The 14,584-nt window shown below is 43.6% G+C and overlaps 1 protein-coding gene across 2 annotated transcripts in view; it reads left to right on the forward strand.

Moving 5' to 3' along the window:
- prdm6 (PR domain containing 6) overlaps positions 1 to 14,584 on the forward strand; it is a 57,842-nt gene that overhangs the window by 4,654 nt on the left and 38,604 nt on the right. The window lies entirely within an intron of this gene.

A 14,584-nucleotide genomic window follows, 5' to 3' on the forward strand; every position in this document is an offset into this window, starting at 1 on the left:
TAGCTGGAAACGGCTGATTGTCAATGGTATATCTACATAAGCGTACAGAGGCCCATTATCAGCATCCATCACTCCTGTGTTCCAATGGCACGTTGTGTTAGCTAATCCAAGTTTATAATTTTAAAAGGCTCATTGATCATTAGAAAACCCTTTTGCAATTATGTTAGTACAGCTGAAAACTGTTGTTCTGATTAAAGAAGCAATAAAACTGGCCTTCTTTGGACTAGTTGAGTATCTGGAGAATCAGCATTTGTGGGTTCGATTGCAGGCTCAAAATGGCCAGAAACAAAAACTTTCTTCTGAAACTCGTCAGTCTATTCTTGTTCTGAGAAATGAAGGCTATTCCATGCGAGAAATTGTCAAGAAACTGAAGATCTTGTACACCGCTGTGTACTACTCCCTTCACAGAACAGCGCAAACTGGCTCTAACCAGAATAGAAAGAGGAGTGGGAGGCCCCGGTGCACAACTGAGCAAGAGGACAAGTGCATTAGAGTGTCTAGTTTGAGAAACAGATGCCTCATAAGTTCTCAACTGGCAGCTTCATTAAATAGTACCCGCAAAACACCAGTCTCAACGTAAACAGTGAAGAGGCTACTCTGGGATGCTGGCCTTCTAGGCAGAGTTGCAAAGAAAAAGCGATATCTCAGACTGGCCAATAAAAATATAAGATTAAGGTGGGCAAAAGAACACAGACACTGGACAGAGGAACTCTGCCTAGAAGGCCAGCATCCCGGAGTCGCCTCTTCACTGTTGACATTGAGACTGGTGTTTTATGGGTACTATTTAATGAAGCTGCCAGTTGAGGATTTGTGAGGCGTCTGTTTCTCAAACTGGACACTCTAATGTACTTGTCCTCTTGCTCAGTTGTGCACTGTGGCCTCCCACTTCTCATTCTATTCTGGTTAGGGCCAGTTTGCGCTGTTCTGTGAAGGGAGTACACAGCGTTGTACGAGCTCTTTATAAACTTGGATTATTTAACACAACGTGCCATTGGAACTGGTTGATGGTTGCTGATAATGGGCCTCTGTACGCCTATGTAGATATTCCATTAAAAATCAGCCGTTTCCAGCTACAATAGTCATTTACAACATTAACAATGTCTTCACTGTATTTCTGATCAATTTGATGTTATTTTAATGGACAAAAAAATTTGCTTTTCTTTCAAAAACAAGGACATTTCTAAGTGACCGCAAACTTTTGAACGGTACTGTATATAGTGTATATCTGTGCAGAAATATGATCTCAAGAAACAGTCTTCGGAGTTCACATATGATGTGGGGGTGTATAATTAAAGAACATTGTGGTATTTGGCCGTCACGGCTCTTCACCCACAAACTGGCTGTTGTAAAGGCCCCTGAGGCAGGATAGAACACTATTACAGCTTATATATGTATTGTGTGACAGAGCTTTAAACACTGGCTCTGCCAGAGAGGACTGTAAAAATTCCAATAGATTAAACAGATCTGAGGTGGGTGGAGGGAGGGAGGGGAAACTCAGAAAGAGAATCCAATATTCCAATCCACCCTCGGCTGCAGGGCCTCTTTCTTCACGAAACGCAGTAAGTGTTAAACTCTCCAATCATTATTGATAAAAAGAAAAACAGGCACCGATATACTCTCCTCAATACCTGCTCTGTGTTGTCTACTCTACACTTTTCAAGTGTCCAGTTAAGCCACTTGATGCCAATGTCTAATAAGCATATTCTTCTCTGCAATAAAATGGGATAGCATGGATTTTAGAACTATTCTCTGGAAGTCTGCCGCAATTACTTTGGGGAAGATGGGATTCATCTTTTTTTCTAGACGCAGACTTAGCCTATTCATAAACCTAAAAGCATTGTCAATGGAGAATCTCCAATAAACATGTTTTTAGGTCTGGGAATAGAATAGCAGCCCTGTAAATTCTGGAGGGTGATGTCATCATGTGTTGGAATATGGCAGGATTAAGGTCACTTATGAACACTTATGTTGTATCATCTATAGGTTCTCAATATGTTCAGGGTACCCTACACAGCCCAGATTGAAATGCAGCATTTGGCTTGTTCAATTAATAGGGCCATACAGTTTTAACATAGGCTTAACTTTGCAGTCAGTTTTCTTTTATATTTTAATGGATGTCATGTAAAGAAAGATCTATATATGATTGAGAGGTACGCATAATAACAACAACAACAACAATGTTGTTGCCGCTGCTTATTTGTTTGGTTCTGTGGAAAATGTAGGCCTACCTTGGCCATAGATTTTGTGGTTGACACATAGTGATTGTGGTTGTTCACCATTCCTATTAGACACTCAGGAATTGAGTGACCTAATTTTACGGAACTGTAAGTTCCACACAGACTGCCGGCATTTGACTTTCCCACAGTGTTCCCACTGGACGTGTAGCATGGCCTTGTGTTAAGACTGTCCACTCTGACGCTGGAATGTCCCAGGGTTCAAGAAGGTCCCGTGTGCTTGCCATAGAACATAAAGAAATGGCATCTTATAACGGGATAAGAATGAAGTGATATAACTTATGCAACAACAACTACAGCATGGCCATAGACAAGCCATCTCCTCAAAAGGAGAAAAGAATGGGAAGAATGTTGTGTATTGAGACTAAAATGAATCACCGTAGACGTGATTTAATGTGGCAAACATATTATAACAAAAACGGTCACGTGTTGGCAATGTAGAGGACACGAGATCAAGTACCAGTAAGGAATTGTGAGTGGGGAAGCTATACTGCTAAGTAACACAGTGGGGTTTGTTACAGTGGTGCCATGACCACAGTTGCGCTCACCTCAATGGCTGGGGTCACTGTGGTGTGAGTTTAGAGGGGTGAGTGTAACAGAGTTAACTTTGTGCCTTAAACTCACTCTACTGCTTGAAAGGTTGCCAATGGTGCTGCTAGACGAGTGCCTTCTCAGTGGTGCAACCGGTTACTACATTGTCAAGCAGGGTGTTCTTGTGTGTTGGCCAGGCAGAGGACACAAGATCAAGTACCAGTAAGGACTACTGAGCAAGGAAGCTGTACTGCTAAGTAGCACAGTGATGTGGCCCATGGCTGGGCCTTTTAGTTGCCTATCTCCATGAGACTCAGATTTAGTAGACTTATATGTCATCATTCCTTGAAACTGCACCAGTGGGTGTTCTTGGGGAATAATATGCTGCTTAGGCCACAGGCCAGGATAATTATTTGTATTTTGCATGAGCCAGTGTGGAGGTGACATGTTTAACGTTGGTTCACTGACTCAGAAAGCTACATAATTTGTCATTTAAGTTATTTTATGGTCCATTTCCCCTCTGATTCCTGGCCTCCGTTGTGTGAGAAAGCATATCTACACTCTTATAAAAAAGGGTTCCAAAAGGGTTCTTTGGCATTCCCCACAGGTAGAACCCTTTTGGGTTTCATGTAGAACCCTCTGTATATTATCTAAACATTGGCTGATTGAATGGATAATTATTATGCCCTGATTTATTTTATAGTTGTAAAATGTGAGTGCTGAAACAGTTTCAAGTGAGCATTTTTAAGTTTTTAGTCTGTATGTCAAACAGCAGACACTTTTTCTTGGTTGAGTTTTTAAATGTCCAGTGTAGCTGTTTTTCTCTCAATATCAAATATTTTCTAGGTAACAATTAGGTACCTTACTGTGATTGTTGTCAATTAAAATTGTCAAAAAGAAACAAGAATAGCTTCGAAGCAAAGAGCAATTTCTCAAGCAAGAATTTAGCTAGTACTGTATAGGAGGGGTCTGAGTAGGGAGGGGGAAACTGAAAACTAGCTGTTATTGGCAGAGAGGTTTGGAACTCTCTTTCTTATTGGTCTATTAACTCATTTAATTTTGGTGATGTCACCAGGCAGGCCAAAACTCAATCCCACCAAAACAGCCTGACATTTCATGCAGTCTTTTCAAACAGTTCTGACACTGAATGGACATTATCATAATTTTCACAATTTCATAGTATTATTCCAAACTCATAGTGTGGAAATATATATAAAACACAGGAAATGTCACGTTTTTGACTGCACTGAGACTTTAATGATTTATTAAGATTAAGATTAAAATCCCTTTATTGGTCAATTGCACACAAGAGCCAACTGAAATGTATGGTTTCCTAATCCAACATTAAAAAACTGTTTCACCATAAAGTTGGTCAAATTCAAACATTTACATACTTATCTGTCACATCATACCATACTATAGCAGGTAGCTGACTTGATGTCAGTGTTTTGCTTCACTTTTACAGTGTATGTATCAGTGGAGACTGGTGGGAGGAGATATAGGAGGACGGGCTCATTGTAATGGCTGGAATGGAATTAATGGAACAGAGTTCTACCTGTATTTGATACTGTTCCATTGATTCAATTCCAGCCTTTACAATGAGCACATCCTTCTATAGCTCCTCCCACCAGCCTCCTCTGGTATGTATATGAGCTATACAGTGCCTTCGGAAAGTATTCAGACCCCTTGACTTTTTCCACATTTTATTACGTTACAGCCTTGATTCAATTGTTTTTTTTTTACCTCATCAATCTACACACAATACCCCATAATGACAAAGCAATTTTTTTTTTTTTAGAAATGTTTGCTAATTTATTACAAATAAAAAACGGAATTATTACATTTACATAAGTATTCAGACCCTTTACTCAGTACTTTGTTGAAGCACCATTGGCAGCGATTACAGCATTGAGTCTTAAAAAAAAAAAAAAAAACATCACACCAGTCATCCAACATATTCCCATTCAAAGCGACACAGAGAAGCATCCAGGGTCAATGCCCTGTGTCACGTTCCTGACCTATTTTTATGTTATTTTGATTATGTTTAGTTGGTCAGGGCGTGAGTTGGGGTGGGCATTGTATGTTGTGTGTGTTTTGTTTAGTCTATGGGTGTTGTATTGTGTATGGGATAGATAATTGTGAGGTTGTCTAGTTATGTCTATGGCTGCCTAGATTGGGTCTCAATCAGAGACAGCTGTCATTCATTTGTCTCTGATTGGGAGCCATATTTAAGGTAGCCATAGGCAGTAGGCTTTTGTGGGTAGTTGTCTTGTTTAACGTTTGTTGCTTGTCTGTGCACTTGCGTTATTTAGCTTCACGATCATTTGTTGTTTTTTGTTTGTTTGTATAGTGTTTTCGTTTCATGTTCATCTTCGTTCATTTATTAAAAGAAGATGGCTTATTTTCCTCATGCTGCGTTTTGGTCCGAATCTCTTCCACACGATCGTGACAGAACTACCCACCACAACAGGATCAAGCAGCGTGAGCGGAACCAACAACAGCGGCAAAGTAAACAGGACTCATGGACATGGGAGGATGTTTTGGACGGTAAAGGTTGCTACACATGGGAGGAGATCCTGGCTGGAAGGGATCGCCTCCCATGGGAACAGCTGGAGGCACTGAGGAGAGCAGAGGCTACCGGAGTGAAGAACCGGAGTTATGAGGGGACGCGTCTTGCACGGAAGCCTGAAAAGCTCGTGAGTAACACCCAAACATTTCTTGGGGGGAGGCTAAAGGGGAGTGTGGCGAAGCCGGGTTGGATACCTGAGCCAACTCCCCGGGCTTGCCGTGGAGTGAGAGAGCGTCGTACTGGTCAGACACCGTGTTATGCGGTAAAGCGCACGGTGTCCCCAGTACGCGTGCTTAGCCCAGTGCGGGCTATTCCACCTTGCCGCACTGGGAGGGCTAGGTTGGGCATCGAGCCGAGTGCCATGAAGCCGGCCCAACGTATCTGGTCTCCAGTACGTCTCCTCGGGCCGGCGTACATGGCACCAGCCTTACAGGTGGTGTCCCCGGTTCGCCTGCATAGCCCAGTGCGGGCTATTCCACCTCGCCGCACTGGCAGGGCTACGGGGACCATTCAACCTGGTAAGGTTGGGGAGGCTCGGTGCTCAAGAGCACGTGTCCTCCTTCACGGTCCGGTATATCCGGCGCCACCTTCCCACCCCAGCTCAGTACCACCAGTGCCTACACCACGCACCAGGCTTCCAGTGCATCTCCAGAGCCCTGTTCCTCCTCCACGCACTCTCCCTATGGTGCGTGTCTCCAGCCCAGTGCCTCCAGTTCCGGCACCACGCACCAAGCCTCCTGTGCGTCTCCAGAGCCCTGTACGCACTGTTCCTTCTCCCCGCACTCGCCCTGAGGTGCGTGCCCTCAGCCCGGTACCTCCAGTTCCGGTACCACGCACCAGGCCTAGAGTGCGCCACGAGAGTCCAGTGTGCCCTGTTGTTGTTCCCCGCACTAGCCTGAAGGTGCGTGTCCTTAGCCCGGTACCTCCAGTTCCGGTACCACGCACCAGGCCTACAGTGCGTCTCAGCCGGCCAGAGTCTGTCGTCTGCCCAGCGGCGCCTGAACTGCCCGTCTGCCCAGCGGCGCCTGAACTGTCCGTCTGCCCAGCGGCGCCTGAACTGCCCGTCTGCCCAGCGGCGCCTGAACTGCCCGTCTGCCCAGCGGCGCCTGAACTGCCCGTCTGCCCAGCGGCGCCTGAACTGTCCGTCTGCCCAGCGGCGCCTGAACTGCCCGTCTGCCCAGCGGCGCCTGAACTGCCCGTCTGCCCAGCGGCGCCTGAACTGCCCGTCTGCCCAGCGGCGTCTGAACTGCCCGTCTGCCATACGCCGTCTGAACAGTCCGTCTGCCATGAGCCTGCAAAGCCGCCCGTCTGCCATGAGCCTGCAAAGCCGCCCGTCTGCCATGAGCCTGCAAAGCCGCCCGTCTGCCATGAGCCTACAGAGCCGTCCGCCGGACAGGAGCCGCTAGAGCCGTCCGCCAGACAGGAGCCGCTAGAGCCTTCCGCCAGACCGGATCAGCCAGAGCCTTCCGCCAGACCGGATCAGCCAGAGCCTTCCGCCAGACCGGATCAGCCAGAGCCTTCCGCCAGACCGGATCAGCCAGAGCCTTCCGCCAGACCGGATCAGCCAGAGCCTTCCGCCAGACCGGATCAGCCAGAGCCTTCCGCCAGCCATGACCAGCCAGAGCCGTCAGCGAGCCATGACCAGCCAGAGCCGTCAGCCAGCCATGACCAGCCAGAGCCGTCAGCCAGCCATGACCAGCCAGAGCCGTCAGCCAGCCATGACCAGCCGGAGCCAGCCAGCCAGGATCCGCCAGCCAGCCCGGAGCTGCCGTCCCTCAGCCCGGAGCTGCCGTCCCTCAGCCCGGAGCTGCCGTCCCTCAGCCCGGAGCTGCCGTCCCTCAGCCCGGAGCTGCCGTCCCTCATCCCGGTGTTGCCCCTTATCCCGGTGCTGCCCCTCATCCCGATGCTGCCCCTTCAGTTAGGTGGGTTTAGTTGGAGGGTGGTCATTGGGGGGGATACGGAAGCGGGGAGTGACTATGGTGGTGTGGGGACAGCGTCCAGAGCCGGAGCCACCACCGTGGACAGATGCCCACCCAGACCCTCCCCTAGACTTTTGGGTGGTGCGTTCGGAGTACGCACCTTGAGGGGGGGGTTATGTCACGTTCCTGACCTATTTTTATGTTATTTTGATTATGTTTAGTTGGTCAGGGCGTGAGTTGGGGTGGGCATTGTATGTTGTGTGTGTTTTGTTTAGTCTATGGGTGTTGTATTGTGTATGGGATAGATAATTGTGAGGTTGTCTAGTTATGTCTATGGCTGCCTAGATTGGGTCTCAATCAGAGACAGCTGTCATTCATTTGTCTCTGATTGGGAGCCATATTTAAGGTAGCCATAGGCAGTAGGCTTTTGTGGGTAGTTGTCTTGTTTAACGTTTGTTGCTTGTCTGTGCACTTGCGTTATTTAGCTTCACGATCATTTGTTGTTTTTTGTTTGTTTGTATAGTGTTTTCGTTTCATGTTCATCTTCGTTCATTTATTAAAAGAAGATGGCTTATTTTCCTCATGCTGCGTTTTGGTCCGAATCTCTTCCACACGATCGTGACACCCTGCTCAAGGGCACAAATCGACACACAATACCCCATAATGACAAAGTAAAAAGAGGTTAAACCTTTTTTTTTTTGCACATTTCTTAAAAATTAAACCAGAAATACCATATTTACATAAGTATTCAGACCATTTGCTATGAGACTCGAAATTGAGCTCAGGTGCATTCTGTTTCCATTGATCAACCTTGAGATGTTTCTACAACTTGATTGGAGTCCACCTGTGGTAAATTCAATTGATTGGATTTGAAAAGGCACACACCTGTCTATAGTTGACAGTGCATGTCAGAGCAAAAACCAAGTCATGAGGTCGAAGAAATTGTCCGTAGAGCTCCGAGACAGGATTGTGTCGAGGCACAGATCTGGGGAAGGCTACCAAAACATTTCTGCAGCATTGAAGGTCCCCAAGAACACAGTGGCCTCCATCATTCTTAAATGGAAGAAGTTTGGAACCACCAAGACTCTTCCTTCGACCTGGCCACCCGTCCAAACTGAGCAATCTGGGGAGAAGGGCCTTGGTCAGGGAGGTGACCATGGTCACTCTGTCAGAGCTCGAGAGTTCCTCTGTGGAGATAAGAGAACCTTCCAGAAGGACAACCATCTTTGCTGCACTCCACCAGTCAGGCCTTTAAAGTAGAGTGGCCAGACAGAAGCCACTCCTCAGTAAAAGGCACATGACAGCTCTCTTGGAGTTTGCCTAAAGACTCTCAGACCATGAAAAACAAGATTCTCTGGTGTGATGAAACCATGATTGAAATCTTTGACCTGAATATCAAGTGTCAAGTCTGGGGGAAACCTGGCACAATCCTTACGGTGAAGCATGGTGGTGGCACAATCATGCTGTGGGGATGTTTTTCAGCGGCAGGGACTGGGAGACTAGTCAGGATCGAGGCAAAGATGAATGGAGCAAGCCTGCTCCTGAGCATTCAGGACCTCAGACTGGGGCGAAGATTCACCTTCCAACAGGACAACAACCCTAAGCACACAGCCAAGACTTTTTACTTAACACTTATTTTTTCTGAACTTCTTTAAGCATTGTTTGTAGGGTTTGTAAAGTAAGCATTTCACTGTAAGGCCTACACCTGTTGTATTCTGCGCATGTGACGAATAACATTTGATTTGATAACGCAGGAGTGGCTTCGGAACAAGTTTCTGAATGTTCTTGACTGGCACAGCCAGAGCCCGGACTTGAACCCGATCGAACATCTCTGGAGAGACCTTAAAATAGCTGTGCAGCAACGCTCACCATACAACCTGACAGAGCTTGAGAGGATCTGCAGAGAAAAATGGGAGATACTCCCCAAATACAGGTGTGCCAAGCTTGTAGCGTCATACCCAAGAAGACTCCATGCTAAACAAGGGTGTCCGCTGCCACCATATCTATTCGTTATGGCCATTGAAATGTTAGCTGTTAAAATCAGATCCAATAACAACATTAGAGGCTTAGAAATCCAAGGGTTAAAAACAAAGGTGTCCATGTATGCCGATGACTCAAGTTTAATATAAAGTCCGCAAGCTAGATCCCTGCAATGTCTCATTGAAGATCTAGATCACTTTTCTGTACTCTCTTGACTAAAACCTAAGTGTACAATATTATGTATTGGGTCTTTAAAAAATACAACTTTTACATTACCCTGCAGCTTACCTATAAAATGAGCTGATGGTGAAGTAGACATATTCGGTATTCATATCACAAAATATTTAAATAAGCTCTCCACAATAAATTTCAATAGAAAACTTGTAAAAATAGACAAGATCCTGCAACCATGGAGAGGTAAATACCTGTCTATTTATGGAAAAATTGCCCTGATTAACTCCTTAGTCATATCTCAGTTTACTCACTTACTTATGGCGCTGCCTACTCCTGATGATTAGTTTTTCAAATCATATGAGCAAAAAATATTTTGCTTTATCTGGGACGCTAAACCGGGCAAAATAAAACGTACCTATCTATACAATGAATATGAATTGGATGGGTTGAGATGATTAAATATAAAAGCACTAAATCTCTCTCTAAAAGCTTCACTCATTCAAACGTTCAATTTGAACCCTAAATGGTTCTCAAGTAGATTACTAAGAAAAGCTCATCCATTGTTTAAAAATGTCCTTTTTGCCTTTGTGCAGATTGCTATGTTTCATTTTCGATTAATTGAAAATGATACTTTTTTCAAAATATCTCTCTTTTTCAAACAAGCATTGCAGAGCTGGTTACAATTTCAATTTCCTCCTCCTGAAAAGATAGAACAAATATTACAACAAATATTATGGCTGAACTGAAATGTGCTGGTTAATAAAATACCTGTATTTATGAGAAAGATGTTTGAAAAGGGTATTTTGTTCTTGAATTATACAATAAATTTGAATGGTAGCGTTATGTCCTTCATGGAGTAATCAGAATTGTACGGGAAGGTCTGCTCAATCCAAGAGTACAACCAATTGATTACATCATTACCCAAAAAATGGAGGAGGCAGGTGGCGGCGGGAAGAGGTAGGGAACTGGTCTGTCTGCCCAATATAAAGGATCAAAACTGGCGGAGGAATAAAAATAGCATAAATAGGAAAGTATACCAGTTTCATTTGAGGACCAGGATGTTGACAACTGTGCCATACAGATTGCAAAATGAGTGGGAAAGAGATTTTTGATGTACCGATTCCATGGTACAGGGTGTACCAGTTGATATATAAAACAACGCAAGATTCAAGATTTTGTGCTTTTCAGCTAAAATTATTATATAGAATTCTTGCCACCAACAAAATGTAGAATATTTGGGGCATAAAGTCATCAAAGCGCTGCAGATTTTGTTGTGGGGATACAGAATCAATAGACCATTTATTTTGGTATTGCCCTCAGGTAGCCTGTTTCTGGTCTCAGGTTCAGGAATGGCTGAAAATGCATAGCATTGATCTAAAATTGACCCTAGAAATAGTACTGTTAGGAGATCTGGAGAGACCGGGTCAGTCAATTACAAATATACTAATACTCTTAGTAAAAGTATTTATCTTCAACTCGCAATCTGTGGATTCTATTCGATTAGATAGATTGAAATTGTACGTTAAACATCACAGCATATTTGAAAGGTATGTGTTGCGTAGAAACCCGAAGTGGGTGGCCAGCAGAGATAGATGGGATGGGCTGAGGGAAGCTGAGGGTTGGGATGTGGAATTGGAATTGGAGACAAGTGGGAGTGGAGTTGCTGTGTGGGAGATAGAATGATGGTCAAAGATAAAAGTTAAAAAAATAATTTTTTTAAAGTATATTTGAATGACACTGAGGGGCAGTGTTTTTACAACTAATGCCGACTTGCCTGAGGCTGATGCCGTGCAGGTGTTTGTACACATGCATATACACACACTCTCATTCAAATAAACACATACAAGAACACACACATACATGTAATAGTGCCAGACATGCACACAAACATATACAGTTGGCATTGCTGTTATGATTTTAGTTGTCCTTGATGTCCTTTGTGTTAAATGTATTATTTTGTTTTATATTTTTTTTGCATTGTTGTTTGCTGTTTTCTTCTGTCTTTTCCTTTTTTCTCTTCAGTTCATTCTCTTGGTTGTTGGTGCATTGGGGGGTTCTTGGGGGTGGGGAATGGAATTAATTGTATTTTTTATTTTTCTTCTTGGGGGGGACTGTAGGAGGGGTCTCGAATGGTTGAGGGACAGCTATTGGGGAACTGTGGGGAGATCTTGGAGGGTTCGGGTTCACGTTTTTTAGCCTGGTGGTAGATCGGTCAACTTGCCCTTGAGTAGGGCATTGACCCTGGATGCTTCTGTGTGTCGCTCTGAATGGGAATGTGTTGGATGACTGGTATGATGTAGTTGTTGAGCGGCTTCACTGCAAGTATATTGTATGTTTCGAATATTTTATGAAAAATATTTTTTTTGTCACTGGCCCCATAATATCAAAGTGGAATTATGTAAAGTTCCAGTCAAAAGTTTGGACACACTTACTCATTCAAGGGTTTTTATTTATTTTCATTATTTTCTACAATGTAGAATAATAGTTAAGACATCAAAACTATGAAATAACACATATGTAACCACGTAGTAACCAAAAAAGTATTAAGCATATCAAAATAGATTTTAGATTTTAGATTCTTCAAAGTAGGCACCCTTTGCCTTGATGACAGCGTTGCAGACTCTTGGCATTCTCTTAACCAGCTTCACCTGGAATGCTTTTCCAACAGTCTTGAAGGAGTTCCCACATATGCTGAGCACTTGTTGGCTGCTTTTCCTTCACTCTGCGGTCCAACTCATCCCAAACCATCTCAATTGGATTGAGGTCAGGTGATTGTGGAGACCAGGTCATCTGATGCAGCACTCCATCCCTCTCCTTCTTGGTCAAAAAACAAATGATAGTCCCACTAAAAGCAAACCAGATGGGGTAGCGTACCCATGCTGGTTAAGTGTGCCTTGAATTCTAAATAAATCACTGACAGTGTCACCAGCAAAGCACCCCCACACCATCAAACCTCCTCCTCCATGCTTCAAGGTGGGAACCACACATGTGGAGATCATCCGTTCACCTACTCTGCGTCTCACAAAGACACGGCGGTTGGAATAAGAAATCTGGGATTTGGACCCGTCAGAACAAAGGACAGATTTCCACCCGTCTAATGTCCATTGCTCGTGTTTCTTGGGCCAAGCAAGTCTCTTCTTCTTATTGGTGTCCTTTACTAATGGTTTCTTTGCAGCAATTCGACCATGAAGGCCTCCTCTGAACAGTTGATGCTGAGATGTGTCTGTTACTTGAACTCTGTGAAGCATTTATTTGGGCTGCAATTTCTGAGGCTGGTAACTCTGATGAACTTATCCTCTGCAGCAGAGGTAACTCTGTGTCTTCCTTTCCTGTGGCGGTCCTCATGAGAGCCAGTTTCATCATAGTGCTTAATGGTTTTTGCGACTGCACTTGAAGAAACTTTCAAAGTTCTTGATACTTTCCGGATTGACTGACCTTCATGTCTTATGGACTGATGATGATGGACTGTCATTTGTCTTTGCTTTTTTGAGTGTCTTTGCTTATTTGAGCTGTTCTTGCCATAATATGGACTTGTTCTTTTACCAAATAGGGCTATTTTCTGTATACCACCCCTACCTTGTCACAACACAACTTATTGGCTCAAACGCATTAAGAAGGAAATAAATTCCACAAATTAACTTTTAACAAGGCACACCTGTTAATTTAAATGCATTCCAGGTGACCACCTCATGACACTGATTGAGAGAATGCCAAGAGAGCACAAAGCTGTCATCAATGCATAGGGTGGCTACTTTGAAGAATCTGAAATATAACATATATTTCGATTTTTTTTTACACTTTTTTGGTTACTACATGATTCCATATGTGTTATTTCACAGTTTTATGTCTTCACTATTATTCTACAATGTAGGAAATAATAAAAACATGGAAAAACCCTGGAAATAGTAGGTGTATCCAAACGTTTGTCCGGTACTGTGTGTATATTTTATGAAAAATAATGAAAAAGTGAAATGTCTTGTCAGTAAGTATTCAGTCCCTCTGTTATGGCAAGCCTAAATAAATTCAGGAGTAAAAATGTGCTTAACAAGTCACATAATAAGTTCCATGGAGTCTGTGTGAAATAATAGGGTTTAACATGATTTTTGAATGACTACTTCATCTCTGTACCCCACACAAACAATTATCTGTAAGGTCCCTCAGTCGACTAGTGAATTTCAACCACAAAGAGCAGGGAGGCCTCGTGAAGAAGGGCACTTATTGGTGGCTGGGTAAGGCGTACATTACTGATCAATTAGAATGAATACAATCAGTAGTTTGGTATACTATAGGTAGTCAATGTATGGCATTGTTGCAATCTGTGTCTGTGTCCTCTGATCACATTCAGGGCAATGAGCTGGAATAACAAGTAGTGGAGATTAAGAGAACTGATAAATTACTGAACTTACATTGATTTGCTGTAAAAGTGGACCAACTGTCATTGATTGCGTCTCAGGACCAGTTTTCCACTTCTTTTGGAAAAGGCCTGTGCTAGGTAGATTATGGAAGGTTTTGAGGAAAGGTAAACAGATCCACTGCACTCACCTTCAGTAAACCTAACATTTTAAATTATAATCATACAGTATCACTGAGAAGACTGCTTTTACTTAGCAGCCAGTGTGAAAGCCCTGTAACAACCTTAGGTTCCAATAGTATTTGCCATCACCAAGAGCGAGCAAGATGCATGAAAAAATATCTAAAGCCTAATCACTAATAGCCCTATATGAAACATTAAAACTAATTATCATGTAATGTCCAATGCCGTTTATATTCCACTGCACTTTCAGTCTCAACCAGGGGTTTGGTAAGGCGTTGATATATTTTTTTGTGACATTTTAAAGCTGCCACAATATGTGTATTGATGCTCTCTTATACTGTAGCTACCTACCTCTGCGGAATCTATTTGTGGCATATGTTAGTGTGATAGTCACCCCGAAAAGTCCTTAACCCTAATTCAACAGGCATTTTCTCTGGGTGAGGGCATGATGACAGATTTCAGTTGTGTCTGCCTTTATACTTCTGCCATGAATTACATTGAGTGAGCTTAAAGAGATGATCCGGGAACTTTTGTATACTTTTTTGCCAGTAGTTTTAAAATTAGCCCTCATGAGCCAAAAGTGGTCCCCGAAAATTGCGTACTATATGCACCACGAGATTATTCGCTCTCTCTCGCTGCTGTG

Source organism: Salvelinus alpinus, chromosome 5 (genome assembly GCF_045679555.1).
Source record: "Salvelinus alpinus chromosome 5, SLU_Salpinus.1, whole genome shotgun sequence".
NCBI classification, from domain to species: domain Eukaryota; kingdom Metazoa; phylum Chordata; class Actinopteri; order Salmoniformes; family Salmonidae; genus Salvelinus; species Salvelinus alpinus.